The sequence below is a fragment of the Salvelinus fontinalis genome, unplaced genomic scaffold (genome assembly GCF_029448725.1).
Source record: "Salvelinus fontinalis isolate EN_2023a unplaced genomic scaffold, ASM2944872v1 scaffold_0800, whole genome shotgun sequence".
Taxonomy (NCBI): domain Eukaryota; kingdom Metazoa; phylum Chordata; class Actinopteri; order Salmoniformes; family Salmonidae; genus Salvelinus; species Salvelinus fontinalis.
The window spans coordinates 47,501-57,500 of NW_026601009.1; the positions used below are offsets into that span (position 1 = coordinate 47,501).

General features: G+C 41.4%; 1 protein-coding gene across 1 annotated transcript in view; it reads right to left on the reverse strand.

Annotated features, from left to right (window-relative positions):
* LOC129847364 (E3 ubiquitin-protein ligase RBBP6-like) overlaps positions 1-10,000 on the reverse strand; it is a 58,767-nt gene that overhangs the window by 32,417 nt on the left and 16,350 nt on the right. The gene's annotated exons all lie outside the window — the stretch shown is intronic.

The following is a 10,000-nucleotide window of genomic DNA, read 5'->3' on the forward strand; positions in this document are numbered from 1 at the left end:
ATCCGTGTCTAACCTAGTCAGTCTGTTAGATCTGTGTCTAACCTAGTCAGTCTGATAGATCTGTGTCTAACCTAGTCAGTCTGATAGGTCTGTGTCTAACCTAGTCAGTCTGATAGATCTGTGTCTAACCTAGTCAGTCTGATAGATCCGTGTCTAACCTAGTCAGTCTGTTAGATCCGTGTCTATCCTAGTCAGTCTGATAGATCTGTCTAACCTAGTCAGTCTGATAGATCTGTGTCTAACCTAGTCAGTCTGATAGATCTGTGTCTAACCTAGTCAGTCTGATAGATCTGTGTCTAACCTAGTCAGTCTGATAGATCTGTGTCTAACCTAGTCAGTCTGATAGATCTGTGTCTAACCTAGTCAGTCTGATAGATCTCTGTCTAACCTAGTCAGTCTGATAGATCCGTGTCTAACCTAGTCAGTCTGTTAGATCTGTGTCTAACCTAGTCAGTCTGATAGATCTGTGTCTAACCTAGTCAGTCTGATAGGTCTGTGTCTAACCTAGTCAGTCTGATAGATCTGTGTCTAACCTAGTCAGTCTGATAGATCCGTGTCTAACCTAGTCAGTCTGTTAGATCCGTGTCTATCCTAGTCAGTCTGATAGATCTGTCTAACCTAGTCAGTCTGATAGATCTGTGTCTAACCTAGTCAGTCTGATAGATCTGTGTCTAACCTAGTCAGTCTGATAGATCTGTGTCTAACCTAGTCAGTCTGATAGATCTGTGTCTAACCTAGTCAGTCTGATAGATCTGTGTCTAACCTAGTCAGTCTGATAGATCTCTGTCTAACCTAGTCAGTCTGTTAGATCTGTGTCTAACCTAGTCAGTCTGTTAGATCTGTGTCCAACATAGTCAGTCTGATAGATCTGTGTCTAACCTAGTCAGTCTGATAGATCTGTGTCTAACCTAGTCAGTCTGATAGATCTGTGTCTAACCTAGTCAGTCTGATAGATCTGTGTCTAACCTAGTCAGTCTGTTAGATCTGTGTCTAACCTAGTCAGTCTGTTAGATCTGTGTCTAACCTAGTCAGTCTGATAGATCTGTGTCTAACCTAGTCAGTCTGATAGATCTGTGTCTAACCTAGTCAGTCTGTTAGATCTGTGTCTAACCTAGTCAGTCTGATAGATCTGTGTCTAACCTAGTCAGTCTGATAGATCCGTGTCTAACCTAGTCAGTCTGATAGATCCGTGTCTAACCTAGTCAGTCTGATAGATCCGTGTCTAACCTAGTCAGTCTGATAGATCCGTGTCTAACCTAGTCAGTCTGATAGATCCGTGTCTAACCTAGTCAGTCTGATAGATCCGTGTCTAACCTAGTCAGTCTGTTAGATCCGTGTCTAACCTAGTCAGTCTGTTAGATCCGTGTCTAACCTAGTCAGTCTGATAGATCCGTGTCTAACCTAGTCAGTCTGATAGATCCGTGTCTATCCTAGTCAGTCTGATAGATCCGTGTCTATCCTAGTCAGTCTGATAGATCCGTGTCTAACCTAGTCAGTCTGATAGATCCGTGTCTAACCTAGTCAGTCTGTTAGATCTGTGTCTAACCTAGTCAGTCTGATAGATCCGTGTCTAACCTAGTCAGTCTGATAGATCCGTGTCTAACCTAGTCAGTCTGTTAGATCTGTGTCTAACCTAGTCAGTCTGTTAGATCTGTGTCTAACCTAGTCAGTCTGTTAGATCTGTGTCTAACCTAGTCAGTCTGATAGATCTGTGTCTAACCCAGTCAGTCTGATAGATCCGTGTCTAACCTAGTCAGTCTGTTAGATCCGTGTCTAGCCTAGTCAGTCTGTTAGATCCGTGTCTAGCCTAGTCAGTCTGATAGATCTGTGTCTAACCTAGTCAGTCTGATAGATCTGTCTAACCTAGTCAGTCTGATAGATCTGTGTCTAACCTAGTCAGTCTGATAGATCTGTGTCTAACCTAGTCAGTCTGATAGATCTGTGTCTAACCTAGTCAGTCTGATAGATCTGTGTCTAACCTAGTCAGTCTGATAGATCTGTGTCTAACCTAGTCAGTCTGTTAGATCTGTGTCTAACCTAGTCAGTCAGTCTGATAGATCTGTGTCTAACCTAGTCAGTCTGATAGATCTGTGTCTAACCTAGTCAATCTGATAGATCTGTGTCTAACCTAGTCAGTCTGATAGATCCGTGTCTAACCTAGTCAGTCTGATAGATCTGTGTCTAACCTAGTCAGTCTGTTAGATCTGTGTCTAACCTAGTCAGTCTGTTAGATCTGTGTCTAACCTAGTCAGTCTGTTAGATCTGTGTCTAACCTAGTCAGTCTGATAGATCCGTGTCTAACCTAGTCAGTCTGTTAGATCTGTGTCTAACCTAGTCAGTCTGATAGATCCGTGTCTAACCTAGTCAGTCTGTTAGATCTGTGTCTAACCTAGTCAGTCTGATAGATCCGTGTCTAACCTAGTCAGTCTGTTAGATCTGTGTCTAACCTAGTCAGTCTGATAGATCCGTGTCTAACCTAGTCAGTCTGTTAGATCTGTGTCTAACCTAGTCAGTCTGATAGATCTGTGTCTAACCTAGTCAGTCTGATAGATCTGTGTCTAACCTAGTCAGTCTGATAGATCCGTGTCTAACCTAGTCAGTCTGATAGATCCGTGTCTAACCTAGTCAGTCTGATAGATCCGTGTCTAACCTAGTCAGTCTGATAGATCTGTGTCTAACCTAGTCAGTCTGATAGATCTGTGTCTAACCTAGTCAGTCTGATAGATCTGTGTCTAACCTAGTCAGTCTGATAGATCTGCGTCTAACCTAGTCAGTCTGATAGATCTGCGTCTACCCTAGTCAGTCTGGTAGATCTGTGTCTAACCTAGTCAGTCTGTTAGATCTGTGTCTAACCTAGTCAGTCTGATAGATCTGTGTCTAACCTAGTCAGTCTGATAGATCTGTGTCTAACCTAGTCAGTCTGATAGATCCGTGTCTAACCTAGTCAGTCTGATAGATCTGTGTCTAACCTAGTCAGTCTGATAGATCCGTGTCTAACCTAGTCAGTCTGTTAGATCCGTGTCTAACCTAGTCAGTCTGATAGATCTGTGTCTAACCTAGTCAGTCTGATAGATCTGTGTCTAACCTAGTCAGTCTGATAGATCTGTGTCTAACCTAGTCAGTCTGTTAGATCTGTGTCTAACCTAGTCAGTCTGATAGATCTGTGTCTAACCTAGTCAGTCTGATAGATCTGTGTCTAACCTAGTCAGTCTGATAGATCTGTGTCTAACCTAGTCAGTCTGATAGATCTGTGTCTAACCTAGTCAGTCTGATAGATCTGTGTCTAACCTAGTCAGTCTGATAGATCTGTGTCTAACCTAGTCAGTCTGATAGATCTGTGTCTAACCTAGTCAGTCTGATAGATCTGTGTCTAACCTAGTCAGTCTGATAGATCTGTGTCTAACCTAGTCAGTCTGATAGATCTGTGTCTAACCTAGTCAGTCTGATAGATCTGTGTCTAACCTAGTCAGTCTGATAGATCTGTGTCTAACCTAGTCAGTCTGATAGATCTGTGTCTAACCTAGTCAGTCTGATAGATCTGTGTCTAACCTAGTCAGTCTGATAGATCTGTGTCTAACCTAGTCAGTCTGATAGATCTGTGTCTAACCTAGTCAGTCTGATAGATCTGTGTCTAACCTAGTCAGTCTGATAGATCTGTGTCTAACCTAGTCAGTCTGATAGATCTGTGTCTAACCTAGTCAGTCTGATAGATCTGTGTCTAACCTAGTCAGTCTGATAGATCTGTGTCTAACCTAGTCAGTCTGATAGATCTCTGTCTAACCTAGTCAGTCTGATAGATCCGTGTCTAACCTAGTCAGTCTGATAGATCCGTGTCTAACCTAGTCAGTCTGTTAGATCCGTGTCTAACCTAGTCAGTCTGATAGATCTGTGTCTAACCTAGTCAGTCTGATAGATCCGTGTCTAACCTAGTCAGTCTGATAGATCTGTGTCTAACCTAGTCAGTCTGTTAGATCTGTGTCTAACCTAGTCAGTCTGATAGATCTGTGTCTAACCTAGTCAGTCTGATAGATCTGTGTCTAACCTAGTCAGTCTGATAGATCTGTGTCTAACCTAGTCAGTCTGATAGATCTCTGTCTAACCTAGTCAGTCTGATAGATCCGTGTCTAACCTAGTCAGTCTGATAGATCCGTGTCTAACCTAGTCAGTCTGTTAGATCCGTGTCTAACCTAGTCAGTCTGATAGATCTGTGTCTAACCTAGTCAGTCTGATAGATCTGTGTCTAACCTAGTCAGTCTGATAGATCTGTGTCTAACCTAGTCAGTCTGTTAGATCTGTGTCTAACCTAGTCAGTCTGTTAGATCTGTGTCTAACCTAGTCAGTCTGATAGATCCGTGTCTAACCTAGTCAGTCTGTTAGATCTGTGTCTAACCTAGTCAGTCTGTTAGATCTGTGTCTAACCTAGTCAGTCTGATAGATCTGTGTCTAACCTAGTCAGTCTGTTAGATCTGTGTCTAACCTAGTCAGTCTGATAGATCTGTGTCTAACCTAGTCAGTCTGATAGATCTGTGTCTAACCTAGTCAGTCTGATAGATCTGTGTCTAACCTAGTCAGTCTGATAGATCTGTGTCTAACCTAGTCAGTCTGATAGATCTGTGTCTAACCTAGTCAGTCTGATAGATCTGTGTCTAACCTAGTCAGTCTGATAGATATGTGTCTAACCTAGTCAGTCTGATAGATCTGTGTCTAACCTAGTCAGTCTGATAGATCTCTGTCTAACCTAGTCAGTCTGATAGATCTGTGTCTAACCTAGTCAGTCTGATAGATCCGTGTCTAACCTAGTCAGTCTGTTAGATCCGTGTCTAACCTAGTCAGTCTGATAGATCTGTGTCTAACCTAGTCAGTCTGATAGATCTGTGTCTAACCTAGTCAGTCTGTTAGATCTGTGTCTAACCTAGTCAGTCTGATAGATCTGTGTCTAACCTAGTCAGTCTGATAGATCTGTGTCTAACCTAGTCAGTCTGATAGATCTGTGTCTAACCTAGTCAGTCTGTTAGATCTGTGTCTAACCTAGTCAGTCTGATAGATCTGTGTCTAACCTAGTCAGTCTGATAGATCTGCGTCTAACCTAGTCAGTCTGATAGATCCGTGTCTAACCTAGTCAGTCTGTTAGATCCGTGTCTAACCTAGTCAGTCTGATAGATCTGTGTCTAACCTAGTCAGTCTGATAGATCTGTGTCTAACCTAGTCAGTCTGTTAGATCTGTGTCTAACCTAGTCAGTCTGATAGATCTGTGTCTAACCTAGTCAGTCTGATAGATCTGTGTCTAACCTAGTCAGTCTGATAGATCTGTGTCTAACCTAGTCAGTCTGATAGATCTGTGTCTAACCTAGTCAGTCTGATAGATCTGTGTCTAACCTAGTCAGTCTGATAGATCTGTGTCTAACCTAGTCAGTCTGATAGATCTGTGTCTAACCTAGTCAGTCTGATAGATCTGTGTCTAACCTAGTCAGTCTGATAGATCTGTGTCTAACCTAGTCAGTCTGATAGATCTGTGTCTAACCTAGTCAGTCTGATAGATCTGTGTCTAACCTAGTCAGTCTGATAGATCTGTGTCTAACCTAGTCAGTCTGATAGATCTCTGTCTAACCTAGTCAGTCTGATAGATCTGTGTCTAACCTAGTCAGTCTGATAGATCTGTGTCTAACCTAGTCAGTCTGATAGATCTGTGTCTAACCTAGTCAGTCTGATAGATCTGTGTCTAACCTAGTCAGTCTGATAGATCTGTGTCTAACCTAGTCAGTCTGATAGATCTGTGTCTAACCTAGTCAGTCTGATAGATCTGTGTCTAACCTAGTCAGTCTGATAGATCTGTGTCTAACCTAGTCAGTCTGATAGATCTCTGTCTAACCTAGTCAGTCTGATAGATCTGTGTCTAACCTAGTCAGTCTGATAGATCCGTGTCTAACCTAGTCAGTCTGATAGATCCGTGTCTAACCTAGTCAGTCTGATAGATCCGTGTCTAACCTAGTCAGTCTGATAGATCTGTGTCTAACCTAGTCAGTCTGATAGATCTGTGTCTAACCTAGTCAGTCTGATAGATCTGTGTCTAACCTAGTCAGTCTGATAGATCTGCGTCTAACCTAGTCAGTCTGATAGATCTGCGTCTACCCTAGTCAGTCTGGTAGATCTGTGTCTAACCTAGTCAGTCTGTTAGATCTGTGTCTAACCTAGTCAGTCTGATAGATCTGTGTCTAACCTAGTCAGTCTGATAGATCTGTGTCTAACCTAGTCAGTCTGATAGATCCGTGTCTAACCTAGTCAGTCTGATAGATCTGTGTCTAACCTAGTCAGTCTGATAGATCCGTGTCTAACCTAGTCAGTCTGTTAGATCCGTGTCTAACCTAGTCAGTCTGATAGATCTGTGTCTAACCTAGTCAGTCTGATAGATCTGTGTCTAACCTAGTCAGTCTGATAGATCTGTGTCTAACCTAGTCAGTCTGTTAGATCTGTGTCTAACCTAGTCAGTCTGATAGATCTGTGTCTAACCTAGTCAGTCTGATAGATCTGTGTCTAACCTAGTCAGTCTGATAGATCTGTGTCTAACCTAGTCAGTCTGATAGATCTGTGTCTAACCTAGTCAGTCTGATAGATCTGTGTCTAACCTAGTCAGTCTGATAGATCTGTGTCTAACCTAGTCAGTCTGATAGATCTGTGTCTAACCTAGTCAGTCTGATAGATCTGTGTCTAACCTAGTCAGTCTGATAGATCTGTGTCTAACCTAGTCAGTCTGATAGATCTGTGTCTAACCTAGTCAGTCTGATAGATCTGTGTCTAACCTAGTCAGTCTGATAGATCTGTGTCTAACCTAGTCAGTCTGATAGATCTCTGTCTAACCTAGTCAGTCTGATAGATCTGTGTCTAACCTAGTCAGTCTGATAGATCTGTGTCTAACCTAGTCAGTCTGATAGATCTGTGTCTAACCTAGTCAGTCTGATAGATCTGTGTCTAACCTAGTCAGTCTGATAGATCTGTGTCTAACCTAGTCAGTCTGATAGATCTGTGTCTAACCTAGTCAGTCTGATAGATCTGTGTCTAACCTAGTCAGTCTGATAGATCTGTGTCTAACCTAGTCAGTCTGATAGATCTGTGTCTAACCTAGTCAGTCTGATAGATCTCTGTCTAACCTAGTCAGTCTGATAGATCTGTGTCTAACCTAGTCAGTCTGATAGATCCGTGTCTAACCTAGTCAGTCTGTTAGATCCGTGTCTAACCTAGTCAGTCTGATAGATCTGTGTCTAACCTAGTCAGTCTGATAGATCCGTGTCTAACCTAGTCAGTCTGATAGATCTGTGTCTAACCTAGTCAGTCTGTTAGATCTGTGTCTAACCTAGTCAGTCTGATAGATCTGTGTCTAACCTAGTCAGTCTGATAGATCTGTGTCTAACCTAGTCAGTCTGATAGATCTGTGTCTAACCTAGTCAGTCTGATAGATCTCTGTCTAACCTAGTCAGTCTGATAGATCTGTGTCTAACCTAGTCAGTCTGATAGATCCGTGTCTAACCTAGTCAGTCTGTTAGATCCGTGTCTAACCTAGTCAGTCTGATAGATCTGTGTCTAACCTAGTCAGTCTGATAGATCTGTGTCTAACCTAGTCAGTCTGATAGATCTGTGTCTAACCTAGTCAGTCTGTTAGATCTGTGTCTAACCTAGTCAGTCTGTTAGATCTGTGTCTAACCTAGTCAGTCTGATAGATCCGTGTCTAACCTAGTCAGTCTGTTAGATCTGTGTCTAACCTAGTCAGTCTGTTAGATCTGTGTCTAACCTAGTCAGTCTGATAGATCTGTGTCTAACCTAGTCAGTCTGTTAGATCTGTGTCTAACCTAGTCAGTCTGATAGATCTGTGTCTAACCTAGTCAGTCTGATAGATCTGTGTCTAACCTAGTCAGTCTGATAGATCTGTGTCTAACCTAGTCAGTCTGATAGATCTGTGTCTAACCTAGTCAGTCTGATAGATCTGTGTCTAACCTAGTCAGTCTGATAGATCTGTGTCTAACCTAGTCAGTCTGATAGATATGTGTCTAACCTAGTCAGTCTGATAGATCTGTGTCTAACCTAGTCAGTCTGATAGATCTCTGTCTAACCTAGTCAGTCTGATAGATCTGTGTCTAACCTAGTCAGTCTGATAGATCCGTGTCTAACCTAGTCAGTCTGTTAGATCCGTGTCTAACCTAGTCAGTCTGATAGATCTGTGTCTAACCTAGTCAGTCTGATAGATCTGTGTCTAACCTAGTCAGTCTGTTAGATCTGTGTCTAACCTAGTCAGTCTGATAGATCTGTGTCTCACCTAGTCAGTCTGATAGATCTGTGTCTAACCTAGTCAGTCTGATAGATCTGTGTCTAACCTAGTCAGTCTGTTAGATCTGTGTCTAACCTAGTCAGTCTGATAGATCTGTGTCTAACCTAGTCAGTCTGATAGATCTGCGTCTAACCTAGTCAGTCTGATAGATCCGTGTCTAACCTAGTCAGTCTGTTAGATCCGTGTCTAACCTAGTCAGTCTGATAGATCTGTGTCTAACCTAGTCAGTCTGATAGATCTGTGTCTAACCTAGTCAGTCTGTTAGATCTGTGTCTAACCTAGTCAGTCTGATAGATCTGTGTCTAACCTAGTCAGTCTGATAGATCTGTGTCTAACCTAGTCAGTCTGATAGATCTGTGTCTAACCTAGTCAGTCTGTTAGATCTGTGTCTAACCTAGTCAGTCTGATAGATCTGTGTCTAACCTAGTCAGTCTGATAGATCTGTGTCTAACCTAGTCAGTCTGTTAGATCTGTGTCTAACCTAGTCAGTCTGTTAGATCTGTGTCTAACCTAGTCAGTCTGTTAGATCCGTGTCTAACCTAGTCAGTCTGATAGATCTGTGTCTAACCTAGTCAGTCTGATAGATCTGTGTCTAACCTAGTCAGTCTGATAGATCTGTGTCTAACCTAGTCAGTCTGATAGATCTGTGTCTAACCTAGTCAGTCTGTTAGATCTGTGTCTAACCTAGTCAGTCTGATAGATCTGTGTCTAACCTAGTCAGTCTGATAGATCTGTGTCTAACCTAGTCAGTCTGATAGATCTCTGTCTAACCTAGTCAGTCTGATAGATCTGTGTCTAACCTAGTCAGTCTGATAGATCTGTGTCTAACCTAGTCAGTCTGATAGATGATTCTGTCTGAAAAATAAGTTGCATCAGCAATGTGTTATCACAAGAAAATACTTTTCTACAAGATTCACTTGAATTGACTTTACTAAAAAAGGACAGGAAGTGTAAAATACACTGTGGGAGAAAACAAAAAACAGATATTTTCCTTCAAGAATACATAAGTAGTACACACATAAATGGTCAGGGGTCTTAAGAGACGTTTGCCAAGTTTTATTGATAAAAAAAAAAAAAAAGATTTTTTAAAACATTCATACTCCACATTCCAGCTACCCAATCAAAACACAGTCCTTTTAATAGCTCACTGTCATTACAGCCTTGAACACCAATTAAAAGCAGTAATGTTTGTTGTTATCTGGTTTAACGTCAGGTATATTTTATGAACATTACAAAATCAGTACCGTTCCATCACAACATCAAAAAAAGGGTTCAACCAGGAAACACGACAGTGGTTTTATACCGCACTGTAGGTCTCCGTTTCACTTCAGCAAACTATTTATATATCTGAGAATAAAACAATAACTATATTTTAAGATAAATTACATCTGCTAAATATTTAAGTCATCTCTTCAGAAAACACAGGTGTGGTGACCAAGCATGTGTGCAGTAAGAGAAGATTTGGTGAAATGTTAAAAGTTGTTACACGGCTTCCATAAGTTTTGAAATCAAGATTGATAACAGGTATGTTTTTTAAAATTAGTGTCGTAGGGGTGAAAGGTCATGGATGAGCAAAAAAAAAAAAGAAAAAAAAAAGTTGAGTCTTCATTTAAAGAATTTTTTTTTAAAACGGGGGGAAAAAAACCCGAAGTGAAAGCTTCGTTCTTCATGACTGTAATTGTG